This window comes from Coffea arabica, chromosome 6c (assembly GCF_036785885.1).
Source record: "Coffea arabica cultivar ET-39 chromosome 6c, Coffea Arabica ET-39 HiFi, whole genome shotgun sequence".
In the NCBI taxonomy this organism is placed as follows: Eukaryota; Viridiplantae; Streptophyta; class Magnoliopsida; order Gentianales; family Rubiaceae; genus Coffea; species Coffea arabica.
This window is the reverse complement of record NC_092320.1, coordinates 61084861-61102010: the sequence shown is the minus strand read 5'-3', so window position 1 is coordinate 61102010 and position 17150 is coordinate 61084861.

Below are 17150 nucleotides of genomic sequence, written 5' to 3'. Positions count from 1 at the left end.
GTTCTGGTCTGCATCGTTAGTCCTGGCGAGAGTTGGGCAGGCAGTCCGCTCACCCCTTTGGTTCGCCTTAGGGGAAAGTGGGGCTGTCACAAGTGGTATCAGAGCCATTTCGCGTGGTCTCTGCGCGGAGTGAGACTGGGCCAAGTGGTGTTGTGGTCCTAGTTTCATGAATATGTCTAAGTGCTCGTTTGAGCGTAAGTTATGAACCGGGCATGTGATAAGTGTACGAATCATTATCATGGGACTCGAGGAAACTAGGTATGTATGTCGGGTAGGAATCCTTAATAAAGATGGTTTACTCTTGGGACCGGCCGGCTCGAGTTGTGAATTATCTTAGATGGGATTCTTGCGCCCGGATACGAAAGATGTGAGGGCCTAGGTTAGAAAGGATTTGGTGAACTAGAAAGGCCTTTCCTCGGTGGATCGTCTATGTTTGTACTTGACTTAACTAACTGTATGTATGTGTGCGGCCTAATTTTGACTGGCTTGTATATATATGCTTTGATCTTGTTTGGAATGTATAAATGTGTGTTATCATAAAAGTTTTGAGTGTTACTTACATGCATCGTGCTTATTTTGGTTTAGTATTATTGCCTAGACCAAGTAAAACTCATGGAAGGTACACGGAGTGGACGGGGCCGTGGGCGTGGAAATAGGCAACCTACACCTGAAAGGGGTACTGGAGAAACCTCATCTGGACCAAACCCTGAACTGAGGGTTGATCCCAATGTCCAAATAGCTGCTGCCATGCAGCAAATGACTACTTTGCTAGCCCAAGTGGTGCACCAACAAGGTCAAAACCCTAACCCTAACCCTGGGAATCCTGGTAATCACATGGAGGGCGAGGATAGAGCCCTTGAGAGATTTCAGAAGTTCTCCCCACCCAAATTTCTTGGAGGCCCTGATCCTGACGTAGCTGAGAAGTGGCTGGAGAAGATGATCGATATTTTCGCTGCCTTACACTATACCGAGGAGAGACAGGTGACATTTGCTGTCTTTCAACTAGAGGGAGCCGCCCGTTCCTGGTGGAATGTCATTCGAATGAAATGGGAAAGAGAACAAACCCCGATGACGTGGGCGAACTTTATGAGAGAATTTAATGCCAAGTTTTTCCCTCCTCTCATCCAAGAAAAGAAGGAAGATGAATTTATTCGGCTTCGCCAGGGAACACAAACCGTAGCCGAGTATGAGAGTCAATTCACTCGGTTGTCTAAGTTTGCGCCTGAACTGATCATAACCGAACAAAGACGGATAAGGCGTTTTATTCAGGGGCTAAATGTTGAGATTCAAAAGGATTTGGCTGTAGCTCAACTTAGTACCTTTAGTGACGCTGTGGAGAAAGCTCAACGGGTTGAAGATGCGAGGCTACAAGTTAGAAACTTCCAAACCAAGAAAAGGGGCTTTCCTGGGAGTAGCTCTGAACAAGAAGGTACAAATACACCCCCTAAGATTGGAAAGGGAAACGGAGGAGTACGACAACCAGGGGTGTCGCGTGATGTTCCTCAAGGAGGAACGGTCTCTGCTGCTCGTGGTCCCTGTGGATATTGCGGAGGGCCAAGTCATACGGAAACAAATTGCTGGAAGAAAGAAGGAAAATGCTTGCGCTGTGGAAGCGCTGAACATCGGATTGATAACTGTCCAGCTCGCCTGCGCGAGCGGAGAGGGACTCTGCCACCAACCAAGCCCAATTCTCAGCAACCCGCCAAGAGCAACCCTGGACAGACGAAAGGAGAAGGGACGGGATCGAAGGCACCAGCTCGAGTATATTCTCTAGAGCAGCATCAGGTGCCTGACTCGTCTGAGGACACAGAAGGTACGATCCGTTGGGTACCTTAGATTTGATGGATTCCGCTGATAAGGAATTTCGAGGACGAAATTCTTTTAAGGGGGGGAGAGTGTGAGAACCCGTAAAACCCTAATTATTTTCCTAGGGTTTATTTCCCCTTAATTGCATGTTTTCTGCATTTTCTGGCTTAGAAATATTTTCTTAGTGGATTTTATGAGCAATTATAGTTTTAAGATGATTTTCCTAGCATTGGAGAAATTTTAGAAAATTAAGAGTAAATAGTGGACGTGGGACCCACTAGTGCGAAAAGTTCGGAAAAATTCGGCCAATAAGGTTAAGTTTCGGATACTGTGTGAAATTTATCGGGTGTTAAGAGATAAGTAGAATGTGTGAAGTGATTGATGCGAGAGGGAAAAAGAAAGATAAGAATGCATTAATGAGTGTGACAAGTGTCACAATATGGTTGGTTGTGACTTAAGAAATACTATTCACCTTTTGACAATTTTTTTTGACTTTTACCACTTGAGTTAAATATCTCAAAAATTACAAAAAAATTCACTCTTCTCCCTTCCCTCTTGGCCGGCCACCTTGAAGCTCAAAAGAAGGAAAACTCTTCCAAATTCTAGCCTCCATATAGCTCAAATCTTCCAAGAAAATTACTTAAACTAGTTTCTACTCCATAAAATCCTATCTTCTAGTGCTAGTAAGGGTTGTAGTGAAGTTTGTTTGAAGAGCAAAGGTGTCCACAATCCCTCTCTCTCTTGATTTCTTGGTAAGTGTTGCTTGAACACCCTACTACCTCTAATAATGGTTATATGATGCTTAGAAGTGGCTTGAGTGTTTGAAAATGTGATTTATCTCTTGATTTGGCTTGTTGTGGTGAAGTTTTTATTTTATTGGGAATTTTTCTGGTTTAATATGATCTTGATGTTTGGGGCTTGTATGATGAATTGTAATGGTTGGAAGTGACTCTAGTGAGTGTGAATTGTGGTTAAATGCAATCAATGTTGGATTTGGTGTGAAAAATGGAAAGTTAGGGTTCATAAAATCCCAATTCTGTCCGGTTTTAGATCACTGGGTTAGAGGCCGAATTAGACTTTACTCAAAACATGAAAGTTGTAGGTATTGATGTGTTTGAGGTGCCTGTAAAATTTCAGGTCATTTGGATGAGTGCAGAGTGAGCTATGTCGTTTTTACTGTAGCTGTTCTGTTTTGATCAGAATGTGAAAACTTTTGAAGTTGAGCCGGTGAGTGTACCACTCCCCTCCATTGCTGTTTAACTTGATTTTTGCTCTACAATCTGTTTAATTGTTGGAGACGAGGGTGTACTTTATCACACTCGTTCTCTTGTCTGTCCATATGCCAATTTTGAGTGCCTATCTGAATCTGCTATCTGAATCTGCTATTCTGTATCTGTATCTGAATCTGTTATCTGTGTCTGCATCTGTTCGGATTTCTATGACCTATGAGCTCAATCCTGTGGCTAAGTTATTCGAGTCGGGCCGGCAAGGGCCTGGACGATTAGATAACGAACCACGGTAGTCTGTTCGGGGATTTTGGGTATTGAGACCCTTGATTCCGGGTATACTCGAGTATTACCATTTCTATTCGGTTACGGTGAGCGGGCCCGGTAAAGGGGTGTTTGGTGGACGGAATTCGGTGTAAAGAGGGGTCTACGGACGCATTGGTTCTATATACGTTGACGGAGAGTCAACCGATTTGGATCAAGCACGGCGCTGGAAATTTGGCTCCTGAGAGCCACCCGTATCCTTCTGATTTGAATCCTTGGTTCCTTTGCTTTACATCTAGCATGTGTATCTGATTTTGTAAAATGTGAAATGCCATGATATTTCTGCTATATGTTTGGTACCTCATTGAGCGCAAGCTCACCCCTTTCTGTTCCTTTTGTTTTCCTTACAGGAAAATAAACCCCTTTTGGTCTGGATTTGACAAATGGCTGCCAAATTGAGCTAGTCGAACATATCTTTTGTATAGTTCATGTATTAAAACCCTAAGTGTACTTTTGGGGGCGTTTTCTCTTTTGATTTGGCAAACCATGTGTATATATTAACTTTTGAAAACTTTTGTATGTCATTTTGATTTGTAAACGCTAAAGTTCAGATGTGAATGGTTGTTAGCTATTTCGGTTGGGTTCTGACGGGTCGGTTACTAGTCATGGCCGACTCCGGATTTCATTTTGTTATTTTGGGTTATTTTACCGTTTTGACGTGTTTACGCTCGTTTATAAGTTCCGGATCGCTATAGATAGTTCTGGTCTGCATCGTTAGTCCTGGCGAGAGTTGGGCAGGCAGTCCGCTCACCCCTTTGGTTCGCCTTAGGGGAAAGTGGGGCTGTCACATATCCAAAATCAATAAATAGCAAATAGCACATGTGCTCCGCCTTCTCCATAAAAGTCCCAACAAATCCAACGAACCACAAAGTTCTAACAGACACTAACGAGCCACCAACAAATCAAGATACAAAAGACTCAATGGTTCCCAATGGGTCAAAACTCACAAAATATTCAACAGATCCCAATGGGTTAAAAACACGAGCATAGTAATCTTGTTCTACCTTCTTCACAAAACTCTTAACAAGTTTCAATGGGCCAAATACCTCTTCTTCAAAATCCAACTGAACTCCAACAGAAAATTTTCTTCTCTCTTTGTAGCGCTTATCCTATTTTCATCATCACAAATCCAAAGTCTAAAGTTCTGATACCAATTTATTAGGTCTGTGATAAGTGTTTATTATGTGTGTTTTTAAGTGGCATTTATGTGTATTTTTAGTATAAAGTAGGAGTTTTATGGTGTAACTTGCTCTCTGAGCTTCTAAAGTTTGCAAGTTTCGCTTAAGCAATTTAAAGTGCAAATTTGATTATATTTATAGAAATTGAAAAGAGTTATCAACATTGGATTGAGACAGATATACTTCAACTCCATTAGAGCTTGATTCAACGATGATTTGGAAAGGAAATAGGTTATTCATTTCAAATTTTATGGAGCAATACATGAACACAAATGTGACATCTTGTCTTGAATCTTAGAATTGAATTGGAGCAGAAAAGAAGTAAGAAAATGCAACAAGAAAGAAAATGCGTCCTTGAACACTCGGGCTTAGGTCATGTATTCTGAACCCATGTATTGTGCTCTGTTTTTCTACAACTTATTCTATTTTCACACTGCTTTTCAGCTCAATTCTAGCTTAGAATTTAGATTGCACATACTCAAGATTCCTTAGGGAAGAGGAAAGGAGTTCTATGTCATACCATTTACCACTTTTTGACTCTCCTAACAATATATATATATATATATATATATATATATATATATATATATATATATATATATATAAGAATCATTGAAGAAAGAGGGAGTTAGTCATTTGAGAGAGTTATTATTAGATTTTAGTAAAAGAGTTTAGTTTTAGTCTTTTCTTATTATCTCTAGCTGAAAACTTGTAAGAAACTATTGGAGATTTCACTGTGCCACTCATGTTGTTGAAAAAAAAAAGATTTGGGAGCTTGTTCATCACCTTGGCTAAGTTTTCTTTATCTTTCTCTTTACTTGTGATTCATTATGTATGCATGCAATGAAGTTATGTTCTTTCTTGCTTTATATCATATGAGTAGCTAAATTTCTAAATATAGAGAGTAGATGAACCTTATGCCTACTTGATATGGGTTGAATATGATTGACACTTGTTACCTCTTGTATTAACATGTCCATTCATGCATGCTTATCACTTGTTGTTACTTGATCACCAATAGCAAGTTTTTAGTTGTTATTATTCAATAAAAATTGGTAATAATGATGGAACAACATAAATGGAATTTAAAGAGTAGACTCATAAGAATAGAGATGCACCTTAGTGGATTATCTTTGCATTTCATGAAGAACTTGAGAGTAGATTTAGTTATTCGCCATGAGAATAGGGAAAACTAGACAAGTCTCAACCCCCACATCATGAGAATGAGTTTTGATAGATATGGAAATGATGATAGTAACAAGAAGTAAATCTACTTACTTGTATCTTTTGTGTCATAAGTAGTTTCTACATCCCTATACTCAAATATTTAGTGATATTTTTTCATTGTTATCTTGCAAGTTATATAGTTAAGTTAGTTAAATAGTAAGTATTGTGATTTCTATTGTTTTATTTGATATAATAAGTCTAAATAATAGACTGCGGGGTTCGAACCTTGCTGCCAGCAAGTTGCTGAGGGTGGTGAATAGTCTGCGGGGTCCACTCCCTGCGGGACACACCTAAAAAAAAAAAAAAAAAAAAGTCTAAATAATAGACTAAGTAAAGACCTAGTACTTGCAATAGTCACTTCTTGTGGGATCGATCTAATATGTTCTAAATTACTATTTGACATGTATACTTGTAGTCAAATGGATATATTTTGGAATTAAATTTGTACTTGTGTCAAGAATCCGTCATGTTTAATAAACTAAAAAAATGTATAAAAGTAAACAATAATCCAATAGGAATAAGAAAATTTTTTTAAAAAAAATAAAAAGAGAGTTTTTCATGCTTTTATTATTAAATATACTTGTACAATCAACAATACCTATTTTTTTATCAATTGGAAAAAAAATATTCCCATATTTTGTTTGTTTACTTTTTACTAGCATGAAATATGAGAATACATATTTATCTTTACTTTTTCTCATCATTTTAATGTCAACACAAATATATTATATAATAAAGGAAAAAAGTTTCTCTTATTTTTTTCCTTAAATTTTTTTTACTCATGTTTGATTATGGTTTATAATGTATATATTATTTTCAATAGATTACATTTTTTTAATGTTAAAACCCTGAACAAAGAGGAGGAATGTCAATTCTAAATTTTATTAATAAATTAAAATCAAAAGAAAGAAAACATAAACCTGACCTCCAGAGGTACATGAATAATTTATCAAAATGAAAGGAAAAACTCAAATGAACTAGGACTTCTTTCGCAAAGATGGAAAATCTAATCTATCGACTCTAACTTCTCCTCTAACCATTCATGGAGGTTGATTACAGTTGAAACTATACAACAATGATGATAATGACAGTAATAAAAAATAAATAAGGTTAGCAAAATTTTGTAAACATAAGATAATATTAAGCTTGTTGATTTTAAAAAGTAACTTTGTATTTTTTATGCAAGTTGATAGAAGGCAATGTTATCATTTTTCATTAGTCAAATTAGTCAACTATTAAAAACTTATTCAAAACTACAAAATAAGTCTAACATGTCTTATTTTCATATTTAGAGGGGAAAATAAACATGAAATGAAACTTCAGGAGGCGAAGTGAAAATTCACCATACCTATATTTGGTTTGCAGGGATCATTTAGAACCAAATCTATAACTAGAGGGATGTAAAGACACTTTAAAAAGTTGAGAGACAGAATAGGATTATGGGTAAAAGTTAAGGCATTATGAAAGTCATTTTCCCTTGATAAAATGAACTGATCAACAAGCCACATAGGACGAAAATTGGAGAAAGATCAATGATAAAGCTTGAGCATGGCAATCACTTTCATCGTATGTTGAACACAATATAGTTCAAGTGCCGCTGTCTATACGTAGTATAAAACAACCGAGGAACTCAACCATCTTTGTTGCCTGGTCATAGATTTCTTGAGTTCTGGAAACCTTTGAAAACCTTCCTACAAGTAAATGTTCAAACAAGAATCATTCCAACTTGAGAAGATCTTTTACTGGAATCATTGGTGGTTGGACGGATGTCTACTCTTTTAATATCTCATAATAGCTATTTCTGCATTTTGTTTTTTCTATTCAATAAAATCTTAAAGAAAATACTAGTGAGAGTCATTATCATTTTGTCACTTAAATTTTATGATCATTTGATTTAGTTGTACATTGATATGCACTTATCTAAACACCAAATCCAAGTGTTGAAAGATGTTTTGTTGCTCAATTTACGGAACTTATGTTCCTTGTTTAATTGATTCATTTTGGACAACTGACATGTGTCTCATTTCATGAGAATTGTTGTTAATAGGTTCAATCCATTTCGTTTTTGCAAGTAAAATACCTCCACTCAAATTCTTTTCCCAAAACAATATTTGATTCAATTTAGCTAGCAAATTTCGTATTTCGAATACCTCTTTCGTTTCCCTTTTCCTTATAACGCCATGATTCTTCTTTCCGTATCCTTTTTTTCTATTTTGTTCCCTTGGGCCGGTAAGATGGTCTCTTTGTCAAGTCCAGACATTGTACATAATTCCAGAAAACCACCGGATCATTTTCCTGTATTTTTGTGTAGGAATCGGTTGTTTGTATGCTAGTAAGTGTTACCGTGGCTTTAGTATTTCTTTGGCTTCAGAAAAGTAACAATAAACGATTTTCAGCTGCAGATTGAATCGAGAAAACACCACTGGTAAAATCCAGCAAGCCGACCATGAAATCTTCGTTTTTATCTTGAGGTAATTAGCCCTTCTTTTTTGTGTTAACATGGTTTATTCGGCTAAAGAAATGCTAATGCCTGGTGTACCTGCATATATAAAAAATGCGAACATGTATCCTGAATTTTCCTATATAAGGCCATGCCACCATGCAACCATGCACAAAACATTGTAGTAAACATCTCTCCTTTGCTATTAGTCTGAAAAAGTTTGGAGTCATGGCTTCCGTTCGGATGCTACTTTGCTTCCTGGTCTTGTCTGCAGGATTTCATGCAATCACATCCGAGACTAACCCCAGTGATGGTAATTAAGTGCTCCATGAAATTTTCACGCATGGTTATCTAATTAAACAAATATATGTACAATAGCTCATTTCTATTTTTTTTCAAACTGGAAAACAGGTGCAATGAAAGAATTCTGACGTTATAGTTCCTTAATACCCATTTTCCAAATATTTCCCTCTTTTGACTTCTGTGAATAATGACTTTGAGAAATGTCTCTTATGCACATATACATGTCTCGTGTTATGGCCTTTTTGGCTAGTGTTAATCATGAAAGGTATAATCTAAACGAGTTAATCCATGCACAACTGGACTTGAAGTACTAGAGCAGGTAATATATAAATTATACTTCTGTGTGATACGAGAATTGTTGCTAATTAGGTGTATAGGACTGAAAAACTTGGCAAATGTATTAATTTTTACAAGTAGAAATGCCTTATTGCAGTTGCAGCACTTCAATCTTTCAAAGAAAAGTTGCAAAACACTCCACCGAGTTGGAGCAATGGGGATGATCCTTGTGGAGCAAAGTGGGATGGAGTTACCTCCTGCAACACAAGGGTGACTTCATTGTAAGCAAATTGAATCTTTATGACTTCCAATTGACCAAAAGTAAATTAAAAGTATGGAAAGAATGTAAACAATTTTTTCATCATTTTGTATATTTTGATTCCATAACTATTTATTTACCAACTAATGTTTTACTCACCAGGAAATTGTCATCGAAAGGACTAGCTGGGGAGCTGAGTGCTGACATTGGTGGACTCACTGAATTGACATCCTTGTGAGCTTTCCATCTTTCCTCATGCAAAATGAAGATCAGAATAATATCTTGTTTCGTACACTAATTTCGACCTGGAATTAAGTTTTCAACGATGCCCAATTATAAGCACTTCTTTATGCCACTTGATTCATCTTTCTCAAGTTATTCTGGATTATTTTCAGGGATCTGTCATTCAACCGAGGACTTTCCGGTTCCCTCACTCCTCGTATAGGAGATCTACAAAAGTTGGAAACATTGTAACCTCCTACAAGATGTGCTCCTTGTTTCTGTGGCACCCCTTTCATAACTAGAAAATTCTTGATAATTTTACTTACTGTCTTCTCTATTTCCTAGAATCTTGCAAGGATATAGCTTCACTGGCACTTTACCTCCTGAGTTGGGAAACCTTGGAGAGTTGTCCTTTCTGTATGATCTGTCACAATCCTTTTCAATGATATTTTCTTGCATTGATAGTCTTGCTATATAACTATCCTCTTCCACTTCTGATCTTGCACTGATAATAGATCGTTGAGAGGAAATAACTTCACTGGTGAGATACCATTTACTTTGGGAAATATCACCAAATTGCAATGGCTCGACCTAGCTGATAATCAGTTGACAGGATCTATCCCTGTTTCAACATCTACATCTCCAGGATTGGACCATCTTAAAAATGCTAAACAACTGTGAGTAAATTCTGAACCTCAAATCACTTCGTTTTGCTAATTCTCCTTGTTTCGACAATTGTCTGATTATTATGGCTTTACAGCATTTTTAGCCAAAACCAGCTATCTTGTCCAATCCCTCCCGAACTTTTCAGCTCTGACATGGTCCTAACACAAGTGTAGGTTACTAGCCATTCTCCAATCATACCATCCTCCAGGAACTATTCCTGATAGTTTGTGCCATTGGATGGCAGAATGTTTGATAAAAATCAATTCAGTGGAGAAATTCCTTCTAGTATTGGACTAGTACAAACAATTCTCACACTGTAAAAACTGACCATTTTCTTTTTGAGAATATTTAGGTTCTGTTAGTTTCTTAATTCGTTTTTTGAGACGTATTACAGACGTCTAGATGGAAATTCCCTCGTTGGCAACATCCCTTCAAACGTTAACGAACTGAAGAATCTCATGTTTAAATTCAATTAATCATCTATTTGACAATGATGAGAGCTGGCACTAAAGGTCCTACCTCTTACAAAACTTGCAGGAATTACAAAACAATAAGCTATCTGGTCCATTGCCAAACTTAGCTAGATTGAATAACCTTTTTCGCCTGTAAGGAACAAACAGAGATTTTCTGCAATCCAATTCTTCATACCGTCACAACATTGAGATTTTGTTAAACTTATTCACAAATTCTCTTCACAGGGACTTCAGCAACAACTCTTTTCAAAAATCCGAAGCTCCAGCCTGGCTTTCAGCCTTACCTTCTGTTATACCAGATGCAGCGGAACAGAAGAACAAACAAGAACAAGCAAGAACAACTTTGGGGGAAATCAGATTTTATTAGGGTTCTAATCAGAATAGTTTACAGACCAAATATACGGTGTATATATATATATATATACAACCAAAACGGACTGGACCCAAAAATAGGTCCAAAAACAAGATCCAAAATAAAACAGACACGGTAGCTAATATGTACCGTAAACTTCGGAGGCGTTGCCCCTGAACCCCTACCGGGGGCAACGCTGCCCCCCGGGCACCCCAGCTGGGGCGTGTCGCCCCTGGACCCCCGACTCGCTAACCGGGCAACGAGACCCCCGAACAGCTCGGCGAAGGTCGAAAACCTGATTCAAGACATCTCAACACCTTCTCTTAATATACTGTAAGATTCGGGAGTTCAAGGACAAATTCTACAGTTTTTTGGCCTTCTGTATTCATCCTAGTTTAACTTGTTTGGTGCTCAGGATTATTGACAACGGACCATTTTATGGATTGGTTCCCACAGACATCTTCAACTTGCCACGGATTGTTGTAGTGTAAGCAAGAACAATCCCTCATATGTGTGAAATTCTGAAAATCAATTCAATGAAATCAAATGGATTCTTAACTCCAAATTGTCGGGTTTCCTTATGTCAAACTTTTACAGGAGTCTGAGGAGCAATGCATTTAGTGGCACGTTACATCTCAGTAGCAACATCAACCGTGGACTTTAACTCGTCCGTTTGGAGAACAATGGCATATCCTCTATAACAGTTGATTCAACATTCAAGCAGACATTTAGGTAAGATAGATACCTGTTCTTGAGTTCCCTCGATTTTACTCTGTTTTCCTTTTCTATTGGCATTCATGATCTCTTCATTTTTATGCTCAACAGCTTGTCTGGAAATCCAGTTTGCAGTTCTGCTCAGGCCAATTTCACAACGTTCTGTCAAGCACCATCGACTGAGCCTTGAGTAATGAATAATGAGGCTAGCTCCCAGCAGAAAAACCTCCTACCAAAAATGTTGACCTTACATTTTCAATGCAACTCTTTAAAAGGCACTTCAACATGTGTTGGATCAGTAGATCTAGTATGATTCTGAAGTAATTCTTGGTTTTTATCAATGTCTACTTGGTATTAATTTATGGAAGTGGAATAAAATGTATCAGCTTCTAAAAATCTTGCTCTTCTCTGTTTTTAGATGACAATTTTAATTAATATGTTTGCTACTGTTTCTTTATGGAAGCAAAACCATCAAATTAGCTACTTCAAAAACTACAAGCGCTAAAAGGCGCCAATTACATCTTAATCAACAAAGAGGAAATAAAGCAGCCACATATTAGATTACGACAGGATCATGCATGCATTCACAATTACAGCCAAATTAGCAATGACAAGAAATCATCTCAACTATCATTCCGATTCCCACCCCTACCAAGCAGAAATTGTAAAACATTTAGTTCTCATTGGAATGTACACTATCAATAACTCTTCTTTTCTACGTCTATATCCACTAGGAAGGAGCACGTGTTGAACATCTGTGATTTGGCAATTATCATCTTCATACTTTGGTCAACTTCAGATTTTTTTTTTTCTTTTGTCTGCAAATGGATATATAACCGACGCTCAATTTAATCATTATAATACCTCATTTTGGTTCAGTTTTCATTAGGTAACTCTTCAATAGTATTGATAATCCACCCTTTATCATTGAACCAGTAGTGAACTAAATTATGAATATATTCAATCTTCAATAACAATGTTAAACCATATATTGAATTCTGGTGCAATATTTGTAAAAATTATTGGACGAGCCAGATTCCAGAGCAAAAGCTCAAAGGAGCTGAGTTTTAGATGATTGGCCAAGTCTATACATTTTTCTTGCCCATATAAAACTATACTAAGGTATATATACTACAAAATGAATGATACAAATCCCGTTGATGACGAAATTCGTGACAATGAACCCTGGATCAATGGCGATTGGTACAGACTTGGAATTGATGGAATTTCTTACTTTGGACTCCTCTAATCTCCGTAATTGGAAATTCGAAACTATCTCGACCCTCAATCTTATGAATTAACGAACCCTAGGAATGTTAAAGGCGCCACAATCAAGGATGATATTCTTGATTGATAAGACGAAAAAATATTAGATGATTCTAGGTGTTCAGGAAAAGCTCGTAGAGCCAAGAGAGAAATCTCTCAAGAACAATTGTTCTAAAATTCGTAATCTGCCATTAACAAATGAAGAGTGATGTTTTATGTATCTTGATACAATACGCTTGACTAAACTGGATGATAGGGTGTAATTTTCTCTTTTATTTTATAATTAAATTCCCCTATTACCTGACTGGATGTGAATTAATTGCTGAATTCTACTCATTTTTAGTATTTTGCACTTATTTCAGGGAGTAGAACGGAAATAGGACAACATGTGGAAATTGAGTAGAAAAGGAATCCAGAGGGGAGAGCTTGTCCGAGGGGCACTTTTGGAACAGAAGGCGCCAAGCCCATTTTGGTAATTTTCGCAAAGGAATGCGGACTGGAGGGTTGGCTTCTGCTTCGGAGGGCCGGCCGCAATAAAAGAAGAAAAAACGGAGAGAAGTGGGCGGCTAGATTTTATTCTTTTGTCTCTTAGTTCTTTTTCGTCTGGTAGTGGGCCGAAATTGTTGACTTTTCTTTTTAGTACTTGTTAGCTAGTTTTCTTCTTACGTAGGAAGATTGTAAGGAGCATTAGCCTGGCACTTCATTCTTGCTGTAGTTTTTCACTTGCGCTTGGCTCCACGCATGTCAGGAGCAGAAAGTCTGACTTTTCCTCCGTGTACCGCTGGAGTGATTTTGCTACACGAATGCTTGGAACACTAAATAGATTCACTTGCTGCGGGGGATTTTCAATTGCATTCTTACTGTTCGACGTATTGCAACTTCCAAAATTTCAACGGACAATGGCCGCTGTTTCCTTTTCAATTTACCGTGGATTTAGTTCATCAATTATGAGCTAATTTCCCATTTCTAGTCAAGGAGCAACGGATGCTTTGGGTCACCTAAAATTGTGAGATCATTTTAATTTAATCTTTCCCTTTTATTTATCGGTATTCGCATATTCCTTGATTGTTAAACTTATGGTTATTTAATTAATTGGTTGTCTTGGATCCGGATAATTAATTGATTGGGTAATCTATTGTCAATTGGGGTATTAAATCCGTAATTGTTTAATTACCTCAAAATAGTGGCAACTGGCATGATTAGATTTGTGCTAGGGGAATACGTGGGCTAATCTAAAATAACCCTGGTAGTGCGTTATTTGGTTAGAATAGGGCTCCTCTAATACGTAAGGCAATTGGGAAATTAAATCTTACGGGTGTACCTGAGATTGTTTTCCAATTAGAGAAGTGATTAACGGGCGTACCTTGATCACCGACGCAGTAAGGAGGAGTTGACTGTCATCGCTTGTTTGGCAGTTATAACCTATTTATTGGGAAATAATTGGAATTGGCTTAGTATCGATGATCAATTAGGTGAACCATTGCTGAAGTTATTTCTTGGCTAGATCTTTAGTTAATATTTCCTTGATTGTAGTGGATTGCCATTTGACTTTTAATTGCCTACTTTATTTTATTTTTGATTGTTTCCTTGTTTTAATTAATTTAGGCCTTTAATTATTGTTATCCTGAGTTCAGTAAATTGTGGTTTAATTTCTAGTTAACTGTTTATTTTTACTTTCTCATTTGAATTTATTTAATTATCGTCGTTCCTGCAAAATCACCCCCCTGTGTTACTTTGGATTTCTTAAGAAACAAATATACCCAATCTCTGTGGATACGACCCTACTTGCTCGGTCTACAAATTCATAATCATTTGTAAAAAGGAATAACCATTCCATTCGGGTATATCGGATCAAGGAAACTCTTCGGGAACAGGGTGAATCAAGTATTCCATTGCACACCTAGAGTCCCTGCTCCAGTACTTGGAATTGGGTTTTGGTCATTTTAACTGGCAATTAGGTTTAATTTTATTATTGCACAGGCTGACGACCTGTCAATTCTTGGCGCCGTTGCCGGGGACTGGCGTTATTATTTGTTTCTTTTTAAATTCATTTTTTTTATCCTAATCTTCTGGTTTTCTTCTAGTGTATGCCTCGATCTTCTCGAACAGGTAATTTGGTTTTTGATCCTGAGGTAGAGAAGACCGCGCGTAGAACGAGAAAGGAAACCAGACAGCTCAGAGAGGAGCACTCCAGTGCTGCATCTCAGAGCTCTGAGCCAGGTGTTGATCCAACAGATTCGTTTGGTGACACTTCAAGTGACTCTGACCAGGAGGAAGGAACCATGGCTAATGCACAAACATTGAGGGAGTTGGCTGCTCCTGATTTGACTTAGCAGCCTTTATGCATTACTTTCCCCGCTTTAAATGACAACATTCCATTTGAACTAAAATCTGGTCTGATTCAGCTTTTACCCTCTTTTCATGGTTTACCAGGTGAAGAGCCGTATAAGCATCTGCAGGAGTTTGATGTCGTGTGCAATAGTATGAAACCCCCGGGAATCACAGAAGAGCAGATAAAAATGAGGGCATTCCCCTTCTCCTTGAAAGATTCTGCGAAGGACTGGCTGTACTACCTGTCACCAGGTAGCATCACCACGTGGGGCCAATTGAAGAAAAAATTCTTAGATAAATACTTTCCTGCATCCAGGGCTGCAAGTCTAAGGAAAGAAATTTGTGGGATAAAGCAGCATCCAGGGGAGTCACTTTACGAGTATTGGGAACGGTATAAGAACTTGTTGCGCAGGTGCCCCCAACACCAAATAAGTGAGCAGTTGATCATACAATATTTTTATGAGGGGCTCATTTTTAGAGACAGGAGCATCATTGATGCTGCAAGTGGAGGGGGCACTGGTGAACAAAACCCCTCAGGAAGCACGGGAGTTAATAGAGGGGATGGCAGAGAATTCACAGCAATTCAGTACAAGAGAGGATGTCCCAATACGTAGGGTGAATGAGATAGAGACACCCTCTGTGCAGCAGCAGCTAAATGAGTTAACTGCGTTCGTTAGGCAACAGGCTGTGAGAAATGCATCACAAGTCAGGGTATGCGGGATTTGCACTGGTATAGGCCACTCTGCAGACATGTGCCCAATGATTCAGGAAGAAACTGCGGAACAGGTGAACATGGCTGACCACGCGCCCGCGCCAAGGAAGCAGTACGACCCTTACTCAAGCACCTACAACCCCGGGTGGAGGGATCATCCCAACCTCAGTTATGGTGGGAATAGGCAACCCAACTTCACGCCGAACAGGCAGTCTAACTTTGTGCCAAATAAGCCACCAGGGTACCAGCAGCAATACCAACCCAGACCACCCCCGCCCCCTCAATCTGGTTCATCTACGGATGAGATGTTGAAACAAATGATGACAACCATGGCGCAAAATCAGCAAAGGACGGAGGCAGCTATTATGCAAAATCAGCAAAAGACGGACTCCGAAATGCAGGACATAAGGAATCAGATAGGTCAATTGGCCACCAGAATTAACCGTTTGGAGTCCCAGAACCAAGGGAAGCTGCCATCTCAACCGGAGTTGAATCCGAAGAACGTGAGCGCAATGACCCTAAGGAGTGGGAAAGAAATTCAGGGGCCTGAACCTGTGATTCCTAAGGACAAGGATGAAGAGAAGATCGAAAATGAGCTCGAAAGGGAGGACAGCAATGGTGCAGATCCAAAGGTAATTCCTGACCCAATAATTACAGTTAAAACTAACCCGCCTCCTTTTCCTAGCAGGTTGGAGAAATCGAAGAAACAGGATAAGGAGAAGGAGATTTTGAAGATTTTTCGCAAGGTTGAGATAAATATCCCCCTCTTAGACGCCATCAAACAAGTACCAAAATATGCCAAGTTCCTAAGGGACTTGTGTGTCAACCGAAGGCGATTGAGGGGGGATGAAAGGATTATTGTTGGGGAAAATATGTCTGCGGTCCTGCAGAGAAAGCTCCCACCAAAGTGCGGGGACCCAGGTATGTTTACTATTCCCTGTAGGATAGGTAATACCGTGATCAGAAGGGCCATGTTGGATCTGGGAGCATCGATTAATGTCATGCCTAAATCTATCTATGCTTCTTTGAAACTAGGTCCATTAAAAGAAACTGGAATAATTATTCAATTAGCTGACCAAACTAATGCATATCCTGATGGGTTGATTGAAGATGTGTTGGTAAAGGTTAATGATTTGGTGTTTCCAACTGATTTTTATGTACTTGATATGGATGATGATCACTCCCCTGATCCCTCACCTTTGTTATTGGGTAGACCTTTTATGAGCACAGCACAGACGAAAATTGATGTTAATAAGGGTACCTTGTCCATGAAGTTTGATGGGGAAATTGTGCATTTTAACATTTTTGATACTATGAAGTACCCCTCGAACTCCAACTTCAGCTCAGTTTTTTCTGTGAGTGCTATTGACCCTGT